Source organism: Mirounga leonina, unplaced genomic scaffold, assembly GCF_011800145.1.
Source record: "Mirounga leonina isolate KUSES-001 unplaced genomic scaffold, KU_Mleo_1.0 Mir_174, whole genome shotgun sequence".
Lineage (NCBI taxonomy): Eukaryota > Metazoa > Chordata > Mammalia > Carnivora > Phocidae > Mirounga > Mirounga leonina.
In genome coordinates this window covers 2,892,710-2,903,682 of record NW_023270451.1, presented here as the reverse complement: position 1 = coordinate 2,903,682, position 10,973 = coordinate 2,892,710, and the positions used below count along the sequence as shown (strand labels likewise).

At 41.3% G+C, this 10,973-nt stretch overlaps 1 pseudogene; it reads right to left on the bottom strand.

The window, feature by feature from the left end:
• Positions 1-330: 330 nt before the first annotated feature.
• LOC118021257 lies at positions 331-1,657 on the bottom strand (annotated as a pseudogene).
• Positions 1,658-10,973: the final 9,316 nt, after the last annotated feature.

Here is a 10,973-nt window from a genome sequence, read left to right as displayed (position 1 = left end):
CTTTTTCTATTTTTCTATTACTATCACGTCATGCAAATGATTTTTCCTAAAGTTAGAATCACAGCTCATACCATATTTAAGAATATATTCCAAATGAATTAAAGGTTTAAATAATGAAACACAGAACAATCAAGTTATCAATAAGAAAATATAAAATACCTGTATGAACTTGGGATCAGAGAGATTTTCTTGAGCCAGAAAATTCAGAAGCAATAAAGGAAAGACATTTCACTACATTAAAGTTTTACTTGTATTTTTTCACTTTTAAATCATGAATAGATATCGCTTTGGGAATTTTTTTTTACAAGGTTTTTTTTTTTTTTTTTTTTTTTAACAGCAGATATTAACAATGCTATCATTATTCCTAAGTCCTACGATAAGACATGTCGAAAACTTCATCAGACACAGGTGCTGAGCTCTCGGGGGCAGAGAACCCAACACAACCGCCTTTCAATACCGCTGCTACTGCTAACTAGAAATTGTGACTGGCATTCCAAATTTGCCGACTCCTACTTGTGTATCCTGTCCACCAAGGATTATCCCCTGCACTAGCCTATTTCCTTGATGCCGGCCTCCCTAAACACACGGGACCACCGGGTCCCAGGGTCCCGCCACCCGCATCACAGATGCGGCGGGTCTGAACACTGAGCCTCCCCTGCAAGCGCACGCTGTGTTACAGTCTGGGAAACGAGAGAACTCACCTAAATGGGGAAGCAGATCAGTGTCCAAGTGCTGTTTCTGGTGCACAGTTTCACCAGTCTGTGCAGGCGACTTATACAGGAGAAGTGTGGAGAGAAGGCTGTGGCTTTCATGAGGACCCGGTCAGTCCGGGGCGGCTCCGCGGCGGGGGCCCTACTGGATGGCCGGAGGGGCAGCGGCCTCGCTTGTGCTACAGCGTGTGTGGTGGGGGCCACTCCCTGCATGGGTAGGCTGGTGCTCAGAGGTGGAGGGGACTTGCAGACTACACCCTGCGGTGGCAGTGGCCGTGGCGCTGGAGGTTTCAAGGACGTGGCTAAAGGTGACAGGTGGGAGAGCTGCGACGGGGGCTGCTGATGTGAAGGCGCAGGAGGGGGACTAAAGTGCTCTTGTCGGACTTCTAAAATCTCTGTCTCTCTCTGGCGCTGCCGATTCTGGGCCAACTTGCCCTGCAACTTCTTTCTCACAGTTGCCCCTTTCTTTAGGTCATCATCTTCCTCGTTGAAAGCGAATGGGTCTTCCAACTCGGTTTCCAGGTAGTGGAGAGGGACCCTAGCCCCCGGCGGAGAGAGGGACATTCCATGCAGTCCGTTGGGCATCTTCAAGGCCACCGCGGGCACCGTCAGGCTAAAGGCCATGGTATCCATCTGGTGCCTGACCTTTACCTCATCTATAGGATCATTCTTTTTTTTCCTCTCTTTTTTCGGGATAAAACCAAGTACCTGCAATTGGCTGTTGCAGTACCTATGATCCTCTGATTTGGGGATGGGGTTGATGCAGCCGTTGGCTGTTATACTTGGCCACATATTAACATTGCTTGCAGGGGGCAGTCTTGTCCTCCAGAACATGTCTGATACAGAAAGCGTGCCCATTTAATCGCCCTTGCCTGCACAGTTTGGAGCTATATGAACACAAAGGCTTATTGTCAACCTTAGAAAAGTGTATGTTTCCCTTCATACATCACGTGACTCTATTCCTTGTGAACATCAGCTGATCTTAAATCTTCAGCAGTTAAGAGAACCCCAAGGATGCCACAGTTTGGAATGCTGCAGAATCAAGATGAAGCACGTGGTCTCGGTGAGCAGGCTCCCCTCTGACTTCTCTCCATCTCCACTGTCAATGCTATGGCCTCAGGTCCAACCTTCCATCTCTTCTCTGCAGCTGCCTCACTGGCCTGTTCCAGTCTTGCCCTCCTTCACTCTACTCTATACAACTCAGATCCTCTAAAACGCACATAATTTATTTGGCCAAAGGCCTTCAGGGTCTGCGTAGGAACGTAAAAGGAATCCAAACTCCCAAGCCCACCACGTAAACTCCTTACCGGGCCAGCAGCAAAAAAAAAAAAAAAAAAATCTTACCAACATATTTACCATTTCCCATGGTGTTCACTCTTTACTGTGGATTCACATTTCCAAGTGGCATCATTTCCTTTCCATTTCTTCCCTTCCTCATTCTTACCTTCCTGAAGGACTTCCTTTATCCCTTTTCTATGTCTCAATGTCTATTTCACTTATATTCTTAAAAGAGATTCTTATGGGGTATAGAATATTTTCTTCTTTCAGTACTTTAAAGACGTTGCTTTGTTGTTAACCTCCTTTATTGTTTCTTACAAAAAAAATTCATGCTTATCTTTGTTCCTCTGAATGTAAGTTGTCTTTTTTCTCTATCTGGTTTTAAGATTTTTCCTTTAACACCTGGCTTTCAGAAATTTGATATACTATGTGCCTTGGTATAGTTTTATTTATGTGTCTCATGTTTGTGCAGAAGTTTGTTGAACTTGGAGTTTTGAAAAATTAAGAAATTTGGAAAATTTGAAAAATTGCAGGTATGATTTATTCACACATTTTTCTGTTTCTCCCTCTTTTTGGTCTCCTTTGGAGACTTTAATTATATGTATATTAGGCTCCTTGATGTTTTCCCATAGTTTAATGATGCTCTGTTCATTTATGTTTGAGTCTTTATTCTCCGTTTTATTTTGAATAGCTTCTTCTGGTATGGTTTTAAATTCACTAATCTTTTTTTCTGTAATGTTTAATCTGCTTTAAATCACATCTAATGTATTTTTTTTTTAATCACAGATGTTGTAATTTTAATCTCTGGAAGTTGAGTCTTTTAAAAATATCTTCATGTCGGGGCGCCTGGGTGGCTCAGTTGGTTAACCGTCTGCCTTCAGCTCAGGTCATGATCCCAGGGTCCTGGGATCGAGCCCCACATCGGGCTCCTGGCTCAGTGAGGAGCCTGCTTCTCCCTCTCCCTCTGCCTCTCTCCCTGCTCATGCTCTCTCTTTGTCTCTGTATCTCTGTGTCTCAAATGAATAAATAAAAAAATCTTAAAAAAAAAAAAATCTTCATGTCTCTCCTTTAGCATATTCAGTATGTCCTCCAGCTTTCTGAACATTGCAATATAGGTATGGTAACTGTTGTAAACTACTTCTCTGCAGTTATAGCAAGTGTATCCATTCTGGGTTTGCTTCAACTGATTGTTTTTTCTCCTTATAATGGATTGTACTTTTCTGCTTCTTTGTGTGTCTAGTGACTTTTGATGGGCTATTATAAGCTTTACCTTGTTGGATACTGGATATTTATATATTCTTATAAATATTCCTGAACTTTGTTCTGGGATGCAGTTAATTTACTTGGAACAGTTGGATCCTTTCAGGACTTGCCTTTAAGATTGTTAGGCAGAGCTAGAACTGTCTTTAGTTTAGGGTTAATTATTCCTCACTACTTTTGAGTATCTGCCACGCAGCCTGTGAATTATCATGTTTTCTGGTCTGGTTGGCAGGAAACAGGCACTAATCCTGGGTCTGTGCGTGTGCCAGGCACTGCTCCCTCTGACCCTACAGGCAGTTCTCCCACGCATACTCTGATCAGTACTCTGCTGAGTACTCTGGGGGGAGCGCCCTCTGCAGATCTCTGGAGCACGTGCTCACTCCGTCTTTCTCTGTGCAGTTCTGTCCTTATGGTGCCCTGCCCTGCGTACAGATCACAGGCATCCCAGCTACTGTGGTCTTCTTGGCCTTTCAACTGTGTTTCTTTGACTCAGAATCCATCAGGCTTGCCTGGGTTCATTTCCTCATTAAAGGAGTTTCTTTGTTGCCTGGTGTCCAGTGTCTTGTAAACCAGAGTTTCATATATATATATATATATGAATATATATTTATTTTTATATATATATTTTTAAGTTGTTTCTAGAGTGAGAATAAATACATTCCCTGTCACTCCATCTTGGTGAGAAGCAGAAGTTCCCAGATTCTGTCAGTAAAGTCAAGGCCTTGATGAAATACTGGGGAAAATTACTCCTTGTATTCAACTTCAGATGGAGGGTCTTCCTACCATCTTCCCTTCTGGCTGAATGGGGGCCTTAGGCTCTGACTCAGCTGGGGTCTTGGGACTGGGCTTGGGGTGAGGATTTGGAGAGCCCAACCCTTCCTGTGGGGTGAGAAGGGGCAATGCTATTTATATTCCAGATGAGAGAGGGTCAGAGAGTCTAGCTACAATTTTTTTCTTTAAAAATTTTTAAAAAAGTTTTATTTACTTATTTCAGAAAGAGCACGCACGAGTGGGGAGATGGGCAGAGGAAGAGGGAGAGACAGAATCTCAAGCAAACTCCATGCTGAGCACAGAGCCCGATGTGGGGCTTGATCTCACAACCCTGAGATCATGACCTGAGCTGAAATCAAGAATGGATGCTTAACAGACCGTGCCACCCAGGCGCCCCTAAAATATTACTTTCTATATTCTCTTATTAAGTCTAACATTTCTTTAGGCCCTGGCTTTCTAATTCAGTACTTGCAAGTGAAATCCTGCTTCTCAAGTAGGCAGTCTGTCGCAGAAGGAACTCTGGGTAGATTAGAGGAGTGGGCCGGAGGGGTTGGTAAGTGAAACAGTACAGCTAATTAGAAACTTTTCAGATAAGCTTGGAAACAGAAAGCACTTAGCAGGATGAAGTCATGGCCTATATTTTGAAATTATAACATTTTTGTGAGTTAAAAAAATTCTTTTGAGCCAATTAGATTTCCAGCATTTCTCTTCTATGTAATATGTTCTTTCTTTTTTTTTTTTTAAAGATTTATTTATTTATTTGAGAGAGCGAGAATGAAAGAGAGAGAGTACATGAGAGGGGGGAGGGTTAGAGGGAGAAGCAGGCTCCTCGCCGAGTAGGGAGCCCGATGCGGGACTCGATCCCGGGACTCCAGAATCATGACCTGAGCCGAAGGCAGTCGCTTAACCAACTGAGCCACCCAGGCACCCTGTAATATGTTCTTTAAAAGCCTCTGAACACTTTTTATGCTAATTGGTCTTCAGGGGTAGTGGTATTTAAATTGAAAACTGCTACTTTAAAAGTTGTTTAAATGGTCATTTTTCTTTGTCAGACATAATATCCTTAGACTTCATGTCTGTGTCTTCTCCATTTATGCCTCAAAGCAAATACGTCAATAAATGTGACAAACTCCTTGCCTTCCAGAATGTTGCTAGAGATTTATTATTGGCAGAAACAAAAATGGATCTGAAACTTCGAATTCCAGAGTATAAGTCTACATACAGAACAAACAAAATAGAGCAAGTGGATTTGGGTGAAGAGAAGTTTTAGATTTCTGGAACCGGAGGGCTGTGTATCTCTTGAAGGTACACCTCAGAGTGTCAGAGGGGCTGGAAGCTACAGGATGAACGCAACATATTGTAGAACATCAATTTTACCTGTTGGTGAAATTTTAAAACATTGTTTAAAAGCACACAGACATATTATGGTATAAACTGTAAATTTTCTTCAATTTTAAGATAAAAATCAGACTTAGGAAAAATACTGAGCTTGGATTACCTTAGGCCGTGCCCTCAGACTCTGGAAGGCAAGGGAGATTCTGACCATTCTCCTGCATGGAAAGGGGTGCTTGCTTCAATGGAAAAAATTGAGAAATCTTGGTCTAAAATTACGGAGCCCCTTAGAAAAGGTAAGGGGAGAGGTGCCCCTTATGGAAGACTTAAAATTGTGCAGTGGGCTTGGAGAGAGAGGTTGATGGGCCAAGCCCACAGAGACACCAAGAGCTACTGAAATGGAGACAAGACCTCCCTCCTTCCTTTCCTCCACCTATCAATGGCTTTATTAAATGCCTCCTATATATCTAGGATTGTAATAAGTGATGAGGACAAAAATAAGAAATAGATAGTGATCTCAAAGAATTTAATGTCTAGTGTAGGAATTCTCAAAGTTGCTCTTGCCCCAACATATAGAATTACAAAAATCTTTGCTAGATCTTTTGAGCAGTGCCAGACACAGTTGAAAGTGACTTACATGAAAGAACTTTTTAATATTTACAGTACCTTTATGGTATAAGTACGATTATCATTTCCATTGCCTAACTGAGGAGCAGGTAGACTGTGTTCTGCAGACTGAGTCATCGTCTAGAGGGACAGACATGTTTATAAATAATTATAATGCTATAAGTGTAATTGGAACACAAGAATAGTGAGGAAGTGGAGATCCCTGATTCCAGATGGAAGACCAAATGAGCATGGAAACTTCAATGTGGACATTCCTTCTTTTTCCTGCCAGTGATCACAGAACCCAGACTCTCAGGCCTGATACATGACTTTTCACAGCATCTGGCCCGTTTTGAACAAGCTTAGTGGCACAGCGCTCCTGACCGCACAAGACAGCTCATTGTCTTTGGCTGGCCTGAATGGTAGGAGATGTTACATACTGTATCCCAATCTACCACCTGGTAATTTCTGAAAACCAGCCCAGTTTGGTTTCGTAGGGCAGCTTTTCCCAATGTTCTGTGTATGAGATGCTAGTGGGCATTATATGGGGAAATGAAAGAGAGGATTGTAGTATACAGTAAGTATGGTAAATAAACTCTGACAAAGATTTCCTTATGAGAGGATTTTCTCAGAATCTTGTATGCCAAAGTGCCTTGTGAATCTCAGACGCGGACTGCCTTTGTAGCATTTCCCAAATGTATTCACCCACCCAACTCTTTTCTTGACAGCCACATATTAGTAACCAGCCAGTAACCATTGCAGATGGCTTGGAGCAGGAGTAAGGCTCTGGTGTCCCTCAGTTAGGATGAGCACGATCCTCCTTTCCCAGAACAGCTTTTCAAATCCTGAGCACGTGCTCCAAGTATAGTCTCCAAACTGAACATCACTGCATCTTTCAGTCTGCTGCCTGGTTAGGTTTTCAGACTTTCTTTCTCTGGGCAGCTCCAGTTTGCTGAAGCTCCTCCTAAAGTGTGGGGTTTAGCACTGAGTATAGTAGTCCTACAGTGGTTTTTGGCTTGGTTCCACTGGGCACAATGAGAACCCTTGGAACACTCATTCTGTCTATTTCCAACCTGACAGGGTGGGCTAATCGACTCTGAGCACAGAAATGATGGTTCCACAGGCAAGAGAAGCTTGTGGAATTTGGAGCAGTTCAGAGAACAAATAGAACTATTTTTATTTTTGAAGGTTTGAAATGTCTTAAAAAAGCAAACACTGGAGAGCCTATTATGTGTAAGGCACTACAGAGGGTAGAAGAGATGTAAGCCATTAGTCTTTCACTCAAAGAGCTGATCATTGAACTGAAGGTGATGGTTAACAGAAAAGGTCAAAAACACAAGATAGTATCAACAAATGCCAAATTATGCAGATGAACTACAGTGGTGGGCATTCAAGGAAGATTAACCACTAGTTGTTTGCAGATTGCCTCCACAAAATTCCATAGATCCACTGAGGACAAATAAACATTGCCTATGGGCTGAAAGAAGTGCCTTGTTGTGAAGAGTCTGTGGGCCTCCAAAGAGCTTGGCAGTGACGTTTTGATCACTGAAAACTTTTTCCCAGTGATATTTTATAATGTTAGAAGTGTGTTTCCTGGAAGAAAGCAATGTTTACTCCACATCAGAAATCATGTCCTGAACTGGAGTCAACTTCTAAAAAAGACCTATGCTTCAATGCCAAAGAGGAGAGGAAATTTTTTAGGGTACAAAGTATTATTCCGAATAAGTTGAGAACTACAAATACTTTCTTCTCAAGGCAACTCCCACAACCAAGGCGGGGAAGTGTGGTGGCCAAGAGCACAGACACTGGAGCCAGATTGCCCTGTTTCCATCCTTGCTCTTGTACTTAGTGAGTGAGTAGCCATGGCTAAGTACTTTATATCTCAGTGCCTTGTTTTCCTTTGTTTTAAATATGGGGCTATTAAAAGAAAATACTGGCAGTGATCCCTTTGACATTGGCCTTTGTAACATTTTTCCAGATTTGTCTCCTCAGGCAAGGGAAATAAAAGCAAAATAAACTTTTGGGGCTACACCAAAATAAAAAACTCTGCACAGCAATGGAAACCATCAACAAAATAAAAAGGCAGCCTACTGAATGGGAAAAAATATTTGCAAATGATATATCTAATGAGGGGTTAGTATCCAAAATATATAAAGAACTTCTATAACTCAATAGCAAAAACCAAATAATCCAAATAAAAAATGAGCAGAGGACTTGAATAAACATTATTCCAAAGAAGGCATGTAGATGGTCAACAGACACATAAAAAGATGCTAAGCATCACTAACCATCAGGGAAACGTAAATCAAAACCACAATGAGATATCACATCACACTTGTCAGAATGGCTAGAATTAAAAAGACAAAAAAACAAAAAAACAAAAACAAAAAAACAAGTGTTGGTGAGGATGTGGAGAAAAAGGAAACCTCATGCCCTGTTGGTGGGAATGCAAACTGGTGCAGCCATTGTGGAAACAGTATGGAGGTTCCTCAAAAAATTAAAAATAGAAATACCATATGATCCAATAATTCCACTACTGGGTATTTACCCAAAGAAAACAAAAACACTGATTTGAAAAGATACCTGCATACCTGTGTTTATTGCAGTCTTATTTATAATAGCCAAGATATGGAAGAAACCTAAGTATCGATCAATAGAGACACAGACACAGACACACACACACACACAGGAATATTATTAAACCATAAAAAAGGATGAGGTCTTGCTATTTGCGGCAGCATGGATGGACCTAGAGGGTATTAAGTGAAATAAGTCAGAGAAAGACAAATGCCATATGATTTTACTTTTATGTAGAATCTAAAAAACAAAACAAATGAACAAAGAAAAACAGAAATCAACCCATAAAGACAGAAAGCAAACTGATGGTTGCCAGAGGGGAGGGGGGATGAGGGGCCGGGGCAAAATGTGTAAAGGGAGTGGGAGGTACAAGCTTCCAGTTATGGAATGAAGAAATCATGGGGATGAAAGGCACAGCATAGGGAATATAGTCAATGGTACTGTAATAGTGTTGTGTGGTGATAGATGGTAGCTATGCTCATGGTGAGTGTAAGCATAACGTATGGACTGTGGAATCACTATGTTTTACACCTGAAACTAGTGTAACATCGTATGTCAATGTTATGATACTTCAATTTAAAAATCAGATATTAGAAAAAAAATCAGGTGTTAGGGCGGGGAAATAAATATGAAGCATATATCAAATTCCTGTTCATCCAGCAAGGTTATCTGAATAGAAGATTACAGGTAATGAATCTGATATTTTTACCAGATGGAAAAAGGAAGTTAGGCAGACACTGACTTTAGGAGTAAAAAAAAAAATTGTATTTGAACTCACCTCCACCCCTCACCCACTGTGTGGCCCCAGACAAGTGATATAACCTCTGAATCTTGGTTTCTTATCTGATGAATGCTGCTGATAATTCCCAACTAATAGGGTTATGGTGTTGGTGAAATTCAGTGGTACTTATGTACCAGGGACGGCAGGTGCTCAATAAATACATTCATATTTTAATGCATGCAAAATAGCAGAAAGCAAGAATGAGCAAAAACTGTAGCTGACAGAATGAAGTTCCTTGAGTTCAAGTCCTAATGAGTATCTGGAGTCTACTGTTGGTCAACTACACAACAGCTGGGAAGTGTTCACAAGGCTTTAAAGGGAGGGAGGGTCAGCTTGTGGTCATTTACAGCTAGTCATTACTGATTATGTGTGTTCAGTGGCCACGGAGGTTGTCTTTGAATGTTGATCAGAATTAAAGTGAAGAAAAAGAAAAAATCCAGATGACAGGACAGCCTAGAATCTATCTTTGTACATTTTTTCAGAAAATAATGGGTCATTTTCAGAATCTTTAAATAGACCCTAAGAGTAAGAAATCAGGAATATGGAAATTATATATGTACATGATAGGTGTATGTATAATTATTTTTTTACCAATGTTTGTGCTAATGTGGGTCAAGTAGCTTTAGAAAAATGGTGTAATTGAGGTGGTTTTGGTGGCAAGTTATTTCATAAGTAACGTACAGATTAATAAATCAGCTGAAATGCATTTAAATGATGGGCAAGGGGGCTCAGTTTCCTCTTGGGGTAATCTGGGAACAGAATCAATAAATGAGGTAAATGCTCCCAGGGGCACAGATGACTGATTCATTGACCCAAAGAATGCAAAATGCCAGGCCACCAGAGGATGGAACAAAAAGGGCAGTGTTACCAGGAGGGGCCCCCAGGAGAGGAGCAGGGGAGGTTCTATTTTGCAGAAAGCATGAAACCACCCTGGCAATTTCCAAACTCAAAAGCTGGTGTACCAGGAGTGACATAAAGCAGGGCCAGATTTTGCCTCTGTGGAACCTGAGTTTATATTGAGTGAGGCACACTCCACACCCTTCTCTGTGACTCTGGAAGACCAGAGCATAAGAAAAGCAGTTGAGATATGGCTTAGAATCCATTTAGCCAAGTCACTCCTCACCTGACTTTTCTTCTTTCATATCGTGAATTATTCTTCAACTATAAGAGATGATATTTTGCTTTTGAAGAGAGATACCTGATAGCCACTTACTAAATACTTGTTTTGCCCTGTCAATATCTGTCTGTTCTCTTACGTCCCTTGAGCTAATGTTTAACCAGCAGCGCACTCTTCCTGTCCTAACTTTAAACACCCTAATTTCCAAATTTGGCTAAGTCTTCATTTTTTTTTTTTAAGATTTTATTTATTTGAGAGAGAGAGAATGAGAGAGAGAGAACACATGAGAGGGGATAGGGTCAGAGGATGAAGCAGACTCTTTGCCGAGCAGGGAGCCTGATGCGGGACTCGATCCAGGGACTCCAGGATCATGACCTGAGCTGAAGGCAGTTGCTTAACCAACTGAGCCACCCAGGCACCCTAAGTCTTCATTTTTTATTTCTTTGTTTTGCTCTTGAAAGTGGGGGCAGATCCTATTTAGTTATATAGATAGATGTATAATAATAGAATGTGAATGAGGAAGGGAGTGCTGCTTGTCACC